We start from the raw sequence: 15949 nt of genomic DNA, 5'->3' as shown, positions 1-15949 counted from the left end.
AGGCCTGCAGTCATGTTTTCCTTTGTCACATTATTTATTTATTTATAAAATTTGTAGAGCGCACTGTTACCAATCGGTGTCCTGGCGCTGAATGAGAGCTCCCCTAGCCTGGTCTATACTTACTGAACAAAGAGCCATGCTTTCAAATTTTTGCGGAAGGTCAATAGATCTGTCATCTGTCTCAGCGCCAAGGCAGAGCATTCCAAGCCCTAGCAGCTCCCAGAATAAAGCTTCTGCCGCCCCATCTTGCTTTCCTAATCCGAGGGGTGGCAATCAGCCCCAGACTTGCTGACCTAAGATGTCTACCCGGCCGGTACCATTGAAAGTACTGTATTAAAAAAGCCGGGCCAAGCCCCCGATGTAAAAGGTTGAGCCCAAATTACCATCGATGCCCGGGCTGCTGGCGCAAACCGCCTCTTAGTTCCCATTCTGAATAGTTACCAAATAAAGAGACGGGCGCTGAAAGCCGGAATCACAAGAACAGAGTTTTATTTCTCATGAGGAGAGCCTGTCATTTCGGACACGAAACACGGTGTCTTTCGGGAGGTGCTCTAACAAGTGAGCTGAGACTCCGTCTTTTATACTTTACAAAACACTTGGCATTACAATCACGATATTGTGAAACAAGGAAAAGACATCCCCATAATCCTCGTGTCAATCCTACCCCACATGTGTTCACAATAGGGACCCTTGACCTGCTGATAAGAGGGGAGGGCAATCACGCAGCTGAGCGTTCCGTCAACTGTTCAGGATGTGTGCGCCTGATCATAGCCCAGGGGGTGGGGTGGCCAGGATCAATAGTGGGTCCTTTGAAGAGGAGTGACTTCATACAATAAGGGGCAGTAAATGGTATCTCCTGGCTTAGGCGATGGCCTCGGACATGTGTGGTCAGTCGGACTCGGGGGAAGGGGTCATCAAAGGAGTGGTATTCATGCCGCGTGGACAATCGAGCGCGGAGGGAAGGCTTGTCAACAGAGGGGCATTCATGGAAGGAAAGGAGGTGTTGGTCAGGCGCGGCCGTGACTCCCAAGGACAGGGCCTTGCAGAAGAAGAAGGTTTATGACTTGCTCGTGTGAGGGAGAAGGGGAGGGGGGAAGTCAGGGTGTGCACAGGGACAGAGTCGCACAGAGAGAGAGAGAGAGATCTTATGACCCGTACATGAGAGAGCGGGGGCAGTCAGGTACAGCTGGGGAGGGCTATGTCAGCTGAGGTGAAGGATGCCTTTTCAAGAGGAGATGGGGGGGGGTTTGCGTGGGTCAAGCAGAAGGGTTGCTTTGCAGGGCAGGGTCGCGCAGAGGGAGAGGGTTTCATGGTCTATACATGAGAGAGGGGGTTTAAGATACGCGCAGGAAGGAAGCCGGGGATTCCAATGGGTAAAAGGCCAGGGTGCCTAGAATGGCTGTCATGTACATATGGGTACGGGCTCTTGCTGGCAGAGCGATGCGGTCAGTAATTAACGGTATTCATGGTGCCCACAGGGAGAGGAGTGGGAAAAGGGAAATGAACGCTGTTTATGTACATCAATTTCTCTAATTTTCCACAGTCGCCCCTTTTTACATTACAGAGTTCATTTTTGTAATTGATGGGGGTACAAATAAACAGGCGTGGTTGAAGAATTAGCATTTGTCAATACTAACATTTGGCATATAATCATGGACAGTTGATGTGATGGGCAGAATGCAGCACATAGGAAATTGCATTTGTCGAGTTCCTATCATTTCAAAAGCACTACATAGCATAAACGTTTCCGACTTAAAAATGTGACCAATGAACATTTTGACCAAGTAGTTGAGGGCGAAATTCAGTTCAGTACACAAGATCTCTTCGTCACAGTGTCTTTTTAGTAGTGAGCCATCACTGGTAGGCTCTAGTCCGTGTACTTTCGTTGGCGCTGTTGAGCACCGGCGGTGGAGCTATAGGTCCAGCTCGGTTCTATCCTTACGCGTTGCAGGGTGCGGTCAGTCCTCTGCTGTTAGACCACAGTCCTGTTCCCTAACCAATCCATTTAGTGGTGCCTTACGCTCGGCGCCTATATCTCCGTGGCAACACCCTATTCCCACTTGAATGCAGTTTTTCCTTTTGGCAATAAGTCACGTGAAAAAGAGGGTGTGTGTTGTTCAAATAGTCGATAGGAGAGAGAGCGGAGTTGGGTCAGAGTTCCTGGGACACACAAAAGGGACCAAGGGAGCAAAGCATAACAAGCAGGCAGGCCCATCAGTCGGGCCCAAAGAAGGGGGACGGAGACTTCAGGCACACGTGGGTTAGCAGGCGGAGGGCTTCAGGGCAGCCCGCCAAGTTTCATTTTCCACGTTTGGAATTGCTGTCTCGTCCCGTATCTTGTTGCTCTGCAGCTCCACCTTTGGTCGAGGTCACACGTGTCTCAAGATCTGCAGCCAGGCTGTACGTCACGTCCGACCCTTCTCCTTCGGTGATCGTGAATCTTTGAATAGGTACAAAACAAGTTTTTAGAGAAATGGCAGAAGAAGACATCTACGCACGTGAATTCCTCCCTCAATCCTACATACTTGGGAGATACGCTCATCGGTCACAGTCAGAGGTCTATTACCAGGCAGTGCATATGTCGGCATTCTTATTGAGTTCATGCCAAGTTTATTCATCGTCCCATTTATAACTCAAGTGAGGATAAATAAGATTCCCATCAACTGTGCATTTCATCGAATTCAATATTTCGGAACATTCCCTTCAAGGCTGGCTAATCTTTCCAAACAGGGCAGGGGCGCTATCATCGAGAGTCAGGGTAAAACAGGCTTTTCTCGAGGGACGACAGTTACTCATGGTCATCATGTTTATCTCCGGGACAGCAGCTGGGGTCTATCAGATGGGGCGGGGATGCTTCGGGTGCTCGCGCTTGGGTGCAAAAGAGGGTGGGGCAATCTGGGCATTGGGGGGTCAATCTAGACGTTGGTGTTCGTTTCTGGTGAACAGAGAAATAGGGTGCCATTGACATACAGTTCCCCTACAAAAGGCCAGATTGGGGGACCTTTGTCGTCTTACCTGTCCTTTCCTTCTCAGCCAATTCGAGTTCATTCATTTTGTAGAAAGGAGAGGTAGTAATATGGCGAGATACAATCATTTTAGTTTCGGTCAATTTCGCTGAACACCTTCGCGTTCAATAAGTATCCAATCAGACTGGTGCCAGCGAGGCACGGTTTTACCATAAAAAGGAAGAGGAAATAGGGAGACTCTCATAGACAGTGAGAGTCGTCCGTAATCTAAAAGAGCCATTTGGTACACGTATGACATGGAGAGAGAGAGATAGAGTCAGACAGACAGAGACAGAGACAGGGAGAGATATAGGAAAAGGGAGAAAGATAGAGAAAGAGTGAGACGTGTACAAAAATAGGTCATTTAGTGCGTCCATAACACAGAACAACAGGGGTCAGGTAACATGCCAACACAGACAGAGGGAAGACATAAATTCGTACATTACATACACAAAAAACTCAGACAAGGGAAGACAGTACATGTGTTACATACAAAAGCGTTCACGACAAAACATACAACAGTTGTTGGCCAAACAAAAATCTCCCTGCGCATTTTGCGCATTTTTAATATCCTATTTATCCATTGGCTGAGTTCTTTTTACCTTTCCTCCTTCTCTTCTCGTTTACTACTTCTGCGAGCGCTCCCAATTGCCAATACTTACACCTCGGTCAGCCGGTCAGGATTTAACCTGGTCGGGCTATTGCCCATAGGTGGATCTTAAACCACTTTTGATTTTCTTCCTCTGGTTGGACGTTCTCCAGGCTGAGGCAACAGATGGCATTGATCAGGAGAACAGTCAGGCAGCCTTGTTATACCTATAAGAGGGGGAGAAGGAGGTGGTATATTTCGAACATCGACAATATTTCTAACCTCCCAGGCGGGTGATGCTTGGGTACCCTTTACCTCAGGACTTTTCCTAGTCCCTTCCCTACCTAATTAAATGTCATAATCGCGTTATCTAGCGTGCTAATGTCGAGTCAATTTCCGTCATACAGTACCCGTCAGGTTTTTATGTCATTCCATCCTCCCAGTCGTTACGTTCTAACGGAGGAACAGTCATATCTACGTCTACGTCTGTCAAAGCTTGTTAGCATAAGTACTATGCTCAGATCCCCTTTTTCTCCTTTTTGTCGGTCGCTCGATCGTCGCTTTTCCATACTTCAGCCAACGGGACCTGCAGAAGGGAGGAGAAGAAGGGGGTGGGGGCAGCATTCAAAACACATCAGCGCTCATAAATCCGAAAATGTTTTTACCTACCACATACTCGACCTATCTCCCTGTGGTGCATTCTCTACCATCTCGGCATTTAAGCCCAGAGGGACCAGTGGTGTCAGATAGACAATCATCGATGGTCTGCGGATCTACATGCATCACACGATCGTGGCCTTATAGGTCGTGTGCAAGGGTGGCGGTCAGGTGGTATTTCCGTGATATCGCTCAAGGGCGTCTAAAACACCTTTTCGGCTGCCTGCGATACATAGTGTAGCTGCTAAATACCGGGCCTTTTTTTGACCTTCAACCTTAATCATACTGCATGTATTTTGCCTATGCCGATGACAGCGGTCATACATTTCAACAACATTCATAAATATAAACGCTACGATAATATTTGTGTGTTCAGAAGATTTTTTAATGAAAAAGGTTGGCGCACAAAAATGCGGGCCTACAATCCAGTGGGCCGGCTACGGAGAATAAAGTTGGTGGTCATTCATTTCGTAAAGTGCAGCAGTGAAATAAAATCATATCGAACTTTCCTATTCTGCAAGTATGATGCATGCCAATAATTCAATTTTCAATAACCTTATCTCGCTGTCCAACGATTACTCAGGATCTAATATTTACCAATTCATTGTCCAAATGCTCAATCAGTTCTTTTTTTTTTTTTTTTCATACCAATTCATTGCTTCCAACACATAATTAGTACCCACTCTAAATCAGCTCATTGTCCCAGCACATAATCAATATCCACCTTATATCGCTTTCTTTTCCAAGCACATACTCAATATCCTTCTTATCTACTTTCATTGTCCAAAAACTGCATACATATCTTGAGGCATCAAAGCTGCGCAATCAGGGTGCAACAAGGTTTATTTAAAAGGTCTCATTTTGTGTCGGCGCCATTTTGGGCGGGGTCAGGCAAGTCCCTGCATAGTCAGATTGCCTCCACTGACTCGTAGTAGGACCAGAACCTTCCGTTGGCGGTTTCAAAAGTTTTTCGCAATGGGTTAACAATTTAGCAATATGGACCATCAGTCAAAGAGTGGGGAGGGCGGTAACAATTTTTCCTACCGGGTCATTCTGGTGTTCCTCCGGAATTGAACAAGTCTGTGCCGTGGTTGTATTTTAGCCATTTCCAAACTGAGGCTGGCGCTGGCAGGAGTGCGCCGATGTCGCGGTTCCCAGTGAGGGGGACGGGGGCGCCCATGCGGAGGGATCGGGGTGCCCCCCGGCTCTCATAGAATCTTCAAAGTTGAGGAGAGAAGGCATGGGGCGTGTGCCCGTCCTGGGCAGAAGACCGCTTTTCGATGTTGACCCTCTTTAAGCAAGAGCATTGGGGTGTCGCTGGAAGCCTCCACCTGGAGGGAGGTGGGGGAGGGTCGTTCGCGCTGCCTCCCCCTTCCAGCGACCCCGCGCCGTTCTTCGGCTCCAGCGCTTCGGTATTGGCCGTGCCAGCCATTGGAGATGGGGGGGGGTGGTCGGTGGCTGAGGCAAGACATCCCCCCCTTGACATGTGGCGGGACTACCTGCAACTATCCATGCGTTGGCATGTGGCGGGACTATCTGCAACTGTCAGGCGTTGGGTGTAGTTGCAGCCATTATAGCTCAAAGAAATGCCGCCATCCTTGCTTCGGCTTCGGCCTTCGACGAAAGCCGGATCGGGTGAAAGAGAGGGGTGGTCGGTGGCCGAGGCAAGACAGCCCCCTCTCTCCCCGTGGCCTGCAGGGCGGCAGAAGAGGGAAAGGGGAGACCTCCATGATTCCTCGGGCCGTCCGCCCTACAGCCTCCCCTTTCGACCGCGGCCAGCCGAGCCCTGCACGCATCGAGGCCTCGCCTTCCGGATGGGCGTAACCGCGGACCTGTTGCACTTCGGGAGCTTCCGGAATGGGGGTAGGTACCTATTGAATTGTTTCTATTTCATGTGACCGTTATTTGGGCGTGGTGGGCAATGAGGCAGACATGTTGGGAGCAGGAATAGGCAGTGGAGCCTAGCTACCTCGTGGCTATTTTTTTTTTTATTTTTTTTGCTGTCAAACTTTTTGCCATTTTATATTTCTTATTACGAACTGCTTCTAATGTTTCTTATTTTTAGTGAAGTCGAAAGCTCATCAGGGGGTTACTGACTTAGCCCGATTTCCTTTTGTTTTTCCTTCTTTTCCTTAGCGTGTTTCGAACTAAAGTTTTCTGTTAGTAGGGTACGGTGATCACTTCATTTTTATATGTCCTTTTACTGGGGGTACTCCTGGACGGACCAGGTGAGTTACCTCCAATAAATGGTCCGGGTGGAACTAGATTATCGATCAAAAGGGGAACATATATTCCTTCATTAGGGTATCATCCTGGACAGACCAAAGGATGTACTTCCACTTACTAGGGTAGCCTCCTGGACGGACCAGACGATCTACTTCCACTAAATGGCCCGTGAGTGGGGAGCATATGTCCTCCATAAGGGTAGTCTCCTGGACGGACCATGCGAGCTACCCCCCAAATAAACAATCAGTGGGGAGTGGGTAGGACTGACGAATTCACAAAGGGGCATAACCTACCCTTTACTACTTGCAAAGACTAGATAGAATATTTCTATTCCACGTTGTTTGCAGGTAGAAAATACCTCAAACGAAACAATTCCTGGAACAACAATGTCCAGGCAACCAATCAATCAGTGGGGAGAAAAACAGGCATGACGGATTACAACGGGGACAAATGTCTGCATTACCTGCCCTTCGCTATCTGCAAAGGGAAACAGAATATTCCTATTCGTCTCTGTTTGTGGACAGGGAAGATCTCAAAGAGCAACAATCGATTATTAATCGATTTCAAACAATCAGTGGGGAGAAAAGTAGGCATGACGGATTACAACGGGGACAAAAGTCTGCATTACCTACCCTTCTCTATCTGCAAAGAGGGACGAACGTTCCTATTCACCGCCGTTTGCAAACAGAGAATGTCTCGTTCTCAAGAAGAGAACCAATATTTCAAGTAGCATCCAAAGCTAAATGAACCAATACCAACAATATCAGTATACAAATACCGATTCCAATACAATCAATCAATCAATCAGGTGGATAGAACCACCCTACCAATCAGGCGTAAAAACACCCTACTTAATCTTACCCGGACCGGACCATACGGACAGTTCTTCGTCTTCCTCCTCCAGCGCCCGATTGTTCTCTTTCTCCATGCAGCATTCCTGTGGGATTCCAGTCAGGACAATAGGTCACTCAAGAGAGGTCCGTTCAGAATCGGTGAAGTTCTTTCGATCGGCAGCCGGACGAGGGCCCTCTCAAGGCAGGTATACTCCGATCATTTAGATATTCACCTCATCGTCTGGATCTCTCTTACTGGACTTTATGTCACTGATGGACCCCGCGTTGGGACGCCAATTGTAAAAGGTTGAGCCCAAATTACCATCGATGCCCGGGCTGCTGGCGCAAACCGCCTCTTAGTTCCCATTCTGAATAGTTACCAAATAAAGAGACGGGCGCTGGCAGCCGGAATCACAAGAACAGAGTTTTATTTCTCATGAGGAGAGCCTGTCATTTCGGACACGAAACACGGTGTCTTTCGGGAGGTGCTCTAACAAGTGAGCTGAGACTCCGTCTTTTATACTTTACAAAACACTTGGCATTACAATCACGATATTGTGAAACAAGGAAAAGACATCCCCATAATCCTCGTGTCAATCCTACCCCACATGTGTTCACAATAGGGACCCTTGACCTGCTGATAAGAGGGGAGGGCAATCACACAGCTGAGCGTTCCGTCAACTGTTCAGGATGTGTGCGCCTGATCATAGCCCAGGGGGTGGGGTGGCCAGGATCAATAGTGGGTCCTTTGAAGAGGAGTGACTTCATACAATAAGGGGCAGTAAATGGTATCTCCTGGCTTAGACGATGGCCTCGGACATGTGTGGTCAGTCGGACTCGGGGGAAGGGGTCATCAAAGGAGTGGTATTCATGCCGCGTGGACAATCGAGCGCGGAGGGAAGGCTTGTCAACAGAGGGGCATTCATGGAAGGAAAGGAGGTGTTGGTCAGGTGCGGCCGTGACTCCCAAGGACAGGGCCTTGCAGAAGAAGAAGGTTTATGACTTGCTCGTGTGAGGGAGAAGGGGAGGGGGGAAGTCAGGGTGTGCACAGGGACAGAGTCGCACAGAGAGAGAGAGAGAGATCTTATGACCCGTACATGAGAGAGCGGGGGCAGTCAGGTACAGCTGGGGAGGGCTATGTCAGCTGAGGTGAAGGATGCCTTTTCAAGAGGAGATGGGGGGGGGTTTGGGTCAAGCAGAAGGGTTGCTTTGCAGGGCAGGGTCGCGCAGAGGGAGAGGGTTTCATGGTCTATACATGAGAGAGGGGGTTTGAGATACGCGCAGGAAGGAAGCCGGGGATTCCAATGGGTAAAAGGCCAGGGTGCCTAGAATGGCTGTCATGTACATATGGGTACGGGCTCTTGCTGGCAGAGCGATGCGGTCAGTAATTAACGGTATTCATGGTGCCCACAGGGAGAGGAGTGGGAAAAGGGAAATGAACGCTGTTCATGTACATCAATTTCTCTAATTTTCCACACCGAAGGGCCTTGAAAACTATGCACAAGGCTTTGAAGGAGATCTGCTTCCGCACTGGAAGCCAGTGCAGCTTCACCAATTCCTGGGAGACAGAGGTAAACCTTGGTACGCCTGTGATAAGACGAGCTGCAGCGTTTGCAGGGCCTGTAGTTTGTTAAGAAGCCCCTGTTGAGCACTGAGCAATAAACTATTGCAGTAATCGAGGTGTGATAAGACCAGAGCCCTCACCACTGTTTTCTTGCACTCGTTAGTGGATGTCACAATAAGTGCTGCAGACCACAAGTATTATTTACCGTTCCATGCCATGGGTGTAGTTATACTCAGTATACAACAGCCTTATGGGAAAGTTAAAAATGCCAATTAGGAGAAAGCTACGTTTTTCAGATTTTTGACTTCAGAGCACATACACTAGGTCTGATGAGCAGCGTCACATTGCACAGAGTAAAAAAAACAGCAGTGTCAGTAAAAAAAAATGGGGATGATGACGTCAAAAAGAGTGCATCCCCACTAAGAGGGCTGCCCCGTGTTTCACTCATTTGAAAAAATACTGGTTAAACCCTTGTACTGACAGAGAATGAAGATCTCTTTGCCGATTACACTTTGTCGGTGTAACACAGGGGTCTGAATGTAAGCCCAGCGTCCACTGGAAGACAATGGAGAGATTTATTAGCCGGTGTGACGAGATTCCACTTTTTAAGGTTATTAATGAACATTATAGTTATCATTATAATGTTTATTATTAGTATTATCATTGCTATTATTGGTATTATTGCTACTCTTACTAGTTTTAATATTATCAGCAACATTACTAAGAGATGAATGTATGACATTACAACGCATACATTCACAACGCATACCATTACAACAAAACTTTTACAACGCAGGATCCATTACAACGCATGCCATTACAAGGCATGCCATTACAATGCAGATGCTATTACAACGCATGCCATTACAACGTAAGTATGGGTATTGTTTTAAATTTTTTTTTATTTTAATTAATGGGAATGTAATAGTAGTGTAAATGTTGGATAGTGTAGGGGTTAAAATTACTATTCTAAAATTACTATTCTAACTCCAGGGGGTGTAATAGTAGGGTAGGTGTTGGATAGTTTAGGGGTTAAAATTACTATTCTAACTCCAGGGGGTGTAATAGTAGAGTAAGTGTTAGATATTGTAGGGGTTAAAATTAAATTAAATACTTACCCATACTTACGCTGTAATGGCATGCCTTGTAATAGCATCTGAGTTGTAATGGCATGCGTTGTAATGGATCCTGCGGTGTGAAAGTTGCGTTGTAATGGCGGTTTCCCCTGAGAGACCTATTAGAGAACCAGTATTACCATTAGTCAATTAACATTTTAACACGTTTGTACCATAGTTACAAAATGATTTCAGCTTTTATTGCAGTGCCTTAATTCCACAGGAGCAAATCTATATTAAAAGGGTACTTTGCATTTCCCTAAAAACCGTCATCTTTCCAGCCAACCTATTTATTTTTTCACATCCACTGTAGGGATTATATATCTTTAAAAGATTAAAAAAAGTTTTTACTGAGCAGGCTCCTTTAACACATTTCATGTTTGCATGACTAATTCTCTTCTGCTCATGTTGTGGACTGAATTGCATCACACAATTGTAAATCACGGTGGGTGGGATGAACAATGACTTTAGCATCTGTGGTCACTATTGTTAGTTCTGAACACTAAAGTCTTACTTACCATACCTCTCTCCAAAAATATGTATGATCCATTTGTGATCTGTATCTCTTCACTTAAATAAGTACAACTGTTTTCAGGCTTAAGTGACTCACGCAGTGATAATGACTTTAGAATTTCCTGTTCCTTAATGCTCTTTTGAGGTCTTGGATAAACAAGCTCTCCCTTTCCTGTTAACCCATCTCTCGCCTTTAAATGGCAGTCTCTGTGGCAATATCAGCAGAGCACATGCAGCTCATGTCTGGCTCCCAACATGTATTTTATACATCATCGACTCCCACCCGAATTGTGCATGGTACTCGGAATGTTTACTTCTTTCACAGTGCAAGGATAAATAAGATTAACTACCTCTTTTTCTCTGTACTTATCTCTGTCTTCACTATTTTTCACGCTGTCCACATATGCTTTATAAAAAATACACTTGTATCTGTATGCCTGTCCTTCTTTACTGCTGTCTCTGATTTTCTTTCTCTTTTTCTGTCTGTCAAAACGTTGCCCCCTCTCCCCACCCCTGGTTTTTCACACACCTAACACTTGGTGATTTTATAAATTTTATAAATTCTAATTTCACATATTGGGAAAAAGGTAGCAGATCAGAGGTGATCTAGCCATCTCAAAGAATTGAAAAATGCATTGGATGCTCACAATAATATGCAACATTCTTCATTGATATTAGTTTACACTTCGGTGAACCAATCAGCGCTTGCTAGAGTGAAGAATGTATTATTCAGGCATCAAATTGCTGCTTCCTGTTTGTGTAGAACTCTTCTGGCTAGATTAAGAGAAGTGCTGCAGGCGAGCAATGGACACGTACAGCTGCCTTTTGCACCCCGGTGAACTTCCATAACACAAGAGGGGCCACAGATGCTTGTGCAGCCTCTTCTGTAATATTGATCAAGCAGGTGCACATTATGCCAATGTGGAATGTACAAGGACGGTCTGTAACACCACACAAATGAAGAAACACTGTTGCCTCTGCACCCACGCTAGATTACAGATGAGAGTGCAGAGGCAAAGAGTTTCCAGTTAGAAAGTGGCACACCCTTTTGTGGAGGGACACAGTGGTCAAAGGGAAGCCCACCATGCATTAACTCATAGACAGATATCACCAGCCTGCAATAGGTCCGTGCCCACAAGTGACAAAATCAGACCAGTTTCCTGCAGTAACAAATAGATCAGATTCAGAAATTAGATTCCTACCACAGATTGAGGTGGCGCTCTGGATTAAAGCAACAGAGTATCATGCTTTGGTGTAGATACAGATCTTCTGAGAGTTTCGTCTGCCCTTGACTTTTCATGGATGCAGCGACCACTGGGATACACATGATGAGCACAGGGAAGGTAAGAAAAGGGAGAGAAATGCCACAAGCACTCGTTGCGGCATCTTGGTGTCAGCAAAACCCGGGCTGGAGTAGCATCTGGTTTAGTATTAGCCCACTTGCACGCTCTTAGGTGATGTATGGAGAAAAGGCTAAATAAGTACAAGATTTATGGAGATTTCAGTAAGCAGGTAGTATTTAGATTCATTAGATGGTGTGCAACATAAACCCTAATAAAGGGTGCAAGCCTATCAGGATGCTGGGGATGGTTCAGCCACTAAAGCAGATCTTGACTGTAGAATTGTGTGAGGTAGTCTAGTGGTTGGGGGCGGAGTCATGGGAGGAGCAGGAACAGGAGGAGCCGGGGAAAGGAAGGGGTCAGTTAGAGTAGGGACAGGGTATGAGCATGATGTACTTAATAAAGCTCCAGCTTAGACAACAATAAGCGTCTGTGTTTATTGTAGCAGGATGCTACAACTGGCGACGAGGGTGGGATGCAGCAAGCCCCACTGTGTGCAAAGCCCCACGAAGAAGCCCTGTCCCAAGCAGCTGTGAAAACGCTGCTGGATAGCACCGCGCTGCCGCCTGGAGGTCGAGGCCAGCAGCTGTTAAAAGTTACCCCCCAAAGTCTGTGAGGGAGCAGAGGGGCAGAAGGAACAAGCGCTGAACTGCTCGAGAGCAAAGCAGTTCGTCGCGCTGGAAAAAGCGCCTCACACTGGAAGCGTGTGTCCGAGGTGCAGAGCCGGTGTGCAGGAATCGGGAGCCCACTCCGACCCTGTGGAGTGCCCAGAGAGGTAAAAAAAAAAGTGCCCTAGAAGTGTGGACGGCGTCCACAGCGTGCCGCCAGCAAGCGCTGCTGAGAGCGCTGAAATCCGAGCCGGGGCGTCGGAAAACCTCACGCCTGATGCGTGAGGTTTGGGAGGTCATCGGCGAAAAAGCGGGAACTGCGGAGGCGAGCCGGGAGCCCACCCCGATCTCACCTCATGTCCGTGGTGGCGGAGGAGGAGTGAATCCTGGCGTGGACTGCCCCAGAAGCCGACCGCCGGTGAGTCCTGAGTGCCCCCGAGTGAATGAGCCTGGAGAGCCAGCCTCGTGTGTGACGGCAGTGACGGCGGCCATCTTTAAGTCAGGGGCTCGTCAGGACAGACCCTTTAGCTTTCAATGAGCGGCCATTTTGAAGTCAGGCAAGAAAAGATAAACAAGCATTGGCAAACGGAGATAAACAAGCACTGGTGAAGAGCATACAAGCATTGGCACATACAAAGGAACGAGCATTGGTACATGCAAATAGACAAACATTGATACATGCAAATCAAAAAGCATTGGACAAACGGAAACAAGTATTGGCGAAGGGTAATCAAGCATTGGTACATGCAAAGACAAATATTGGCGAAGAGAAAACAAGCATTGATACATGCAAACCAACAAGCATTGGACAAACCCTGGCAAAGGGAGAAAACAAGCATTGGCGAAGATCAAACAAGCACTGGCAAAGACAAGCAAACAAGCATTGGTGAAGACCAAACAAGCATTGGTGAAGACCAAACAAGCATTGGCGAAGACCAAACAAGCATTGGCGAAGGTCAAACGAGCATTGGCGAAGGCCAAACGAGCATTGGTGAAGGCCAAACAAGCATTGGCGAAGGCCAAACAAGTACTGTCAAGAACCAACAGGCAAGTCTTGGCGAGTAGAAACCAACAAGCAGTGGCGAAAGGACACAAACAAGTATTGATGCATGCGAATAAACAAACATTGGTGTACGCATGCGAATGCGCAGTGGCGAATGTACTGAAGTAACACGTGTCTATAAAATAAGAGGCACAAGCGAACACAAGGACCAAGCAACGACAACAGCACAATGGAACAAGCATTAGCAAATGCAAGAGACAGATAACGACGACACTGAGCACAAACCGAAGATTGCCGAAGAGAGAAGAGCTGCTGGACAGAACTGCAGAAGACCCGGAGGAGGGCAGTCCTACAAAAGACCTCGGAGAGAGCAGAACCATCCAAGTTCAGTCACCGGCGCTCACCGGCGCATACTGTGTTGGTTACAAAGACTATCAATTTCTAAGCAAACGACCAGACCAAAGACGTTGACCAGAATCTCCCTCTCTCATGGCGGGAGGAGACGCAGCACAGCGGGTCCCTCCATACAGCGAAGTACCGCCCCCAGCGATGCAGACTGATGATTGGATCTCGGATCTCAAACGACACTGGTGGCTCGAAGCATTAGAAGATTTCTTAAAAGCCAATGGTGAGCAAAGAGAGAGAAAATGTCTGATACTACTCCTCCAGTTGGTGGGTCCGGAGGGCCGATGCCCAATCAGGACATTTTCCAAAGAGGATACAGAAATCTATAAAAGACTCCAAAGGGAGCTCTGTGCCCATCTCAACGCACAGACAGATGTGGATCATAATCGCATGGTTTTCAATACAGCACGGCAGGAACCAGGCGAACCGTTGCCAAATTTCATCACTCGGTTGCAAAGTATGGTACGAGGCTGCCACTTCGACACTTTTACAAATGAGGATGCGGTTCGACTTCGGATAGTTGAAGGTTGCACAAACCCTGACACAAAGCGCAAGATCCTGCAAGGGCATTGGTCGTTAAAGGAAATCATCAAGAAGTCCGAGATTGGAATGCAAATCAAAGCAAGAGAAGGATTGAAGGACGTGCACCTAAGAGCAAACCATCAAGATACCTGGGAAGATAGAACTCAGAAAACAAACAGAACTGAAAGGAGAGAGAGGGAAGGCAGACCAGCAACAAGACAACGGGAAAGATACAGTGACAAAGAAAGTGACACGGATTACTCAGAGTCAGATTCCTCAGCATCCGACTACTCAAAGTCAACCAAGGACTACTCGGAGTCAGATGACCCAGAGTCAACCATCCAAAAGACAATTCCAAGAAGTTATTCACCCCCCAGGAGTTCCTCAAGGAGTCATTCAAAGTATGACACACAATACTCTGATGGGGAAAGAGCATCAAGTGGGACAGATCGCACTCCTGGACAAGAGGGCATCCTGCACAGCAAGTGGGAGAGAAAGACTAACCATAGAAGAAGGGGTCGCACTGGTCAACACCGGAAGTCGGCGCAGGAACATCAGACGACAAGCAGTGAAGACGAGTCCAAGGAAACATCTGGCCGGAGAACACATAAACCCCAAAGCAGAGGAGTTAGAGCATCAAACAAGCGAGAAGGAGAAACAGGTCGCACAAGACGGACTGATCCTCCACAGCAACGAACCAAAAAAGATCCATGCATCCATGGCTCCCGCGACGACGAAGAGACGGAGAGGAAATTGTTAACTTCAGACGAGAAGGACAAAGAGGCAAAAGCTTGGGATCAAGCACAAGGAACAAGCACAGGATCATCAGACAACCTCCCAAATGAGACAGCATTGAAGATGTTCTAACAAAGGCACACGGAGAAGCATCTCAAAGACAATTCAAAAGGGAAGAGCAATTCGTCATGGACTACGGAATTCAAAAATCCATTACCAAAGATAGTTTCAAAGAAACGTTTGAGAAGGAATGGGGAGAAGGATCTCTCTGACGCGGAGTGCACATCTATCCGGTCCTGGAAGACTACGGAACTTAAAAATCCATTACCAAAGACAGTTTCAAAGAAACGTTTGAGAAGGAATGGGGAGAAAGATCTCTCTGACACGGAGTGCACATCTATCCGATCCTGGAAGTCGACAAAAGACTTCTCTGACCCAGAAAGCACGTCCATGGCCAGGAACTCCTCTGGTTCAGAGAGCGCGTCTGTCCGATCCTGGAAGTCAACAAGAGACTTCTCTGACCCAGAGAGCACGTCTGTTCGATCCCGTGAGTTGACCAAGTCATGGTCCCGACAACAGCCATGGCGTCAACCACCCGAACGCACCATAGAACCAAAGGACATCCGTCCTGACAAGAGCAACATGTCACACACTAAGGTCTCTGAATACTCAGTCACACTACAAGACAATCTGTCATGTCAATCACAAGTATATCCGGACATAGATCAGACACCGTCACCCCTGAAGGGGTCCAAAAGGCTGACTCAAAGGACCTACAAAAAGAAAACAGAGACAGTGGACCTTAGTCACCGGACGGGAAGGGACCTGCCAGCC

The sequence above is a fragment of the Lissotriton vulgaris genome, chromosome 6, assembly GCF_964263255.1.
Source record: "Lissotriton vulgaris chromosome 6, aLisVul1.2, whole genome shotgun sequence".
In the NCBI taxonomy this organism is placed as follows: Eukaryota; Metazoa; Chordata; class Amphibia; order Caudata; family Salamandridae; genus Lissotriton; species Lissotriton vulgaris.
The sequence above is the reverse complement of the archived record's forward strand: the minus strand, read 5'-3'. Positions refer to the sequence as shown.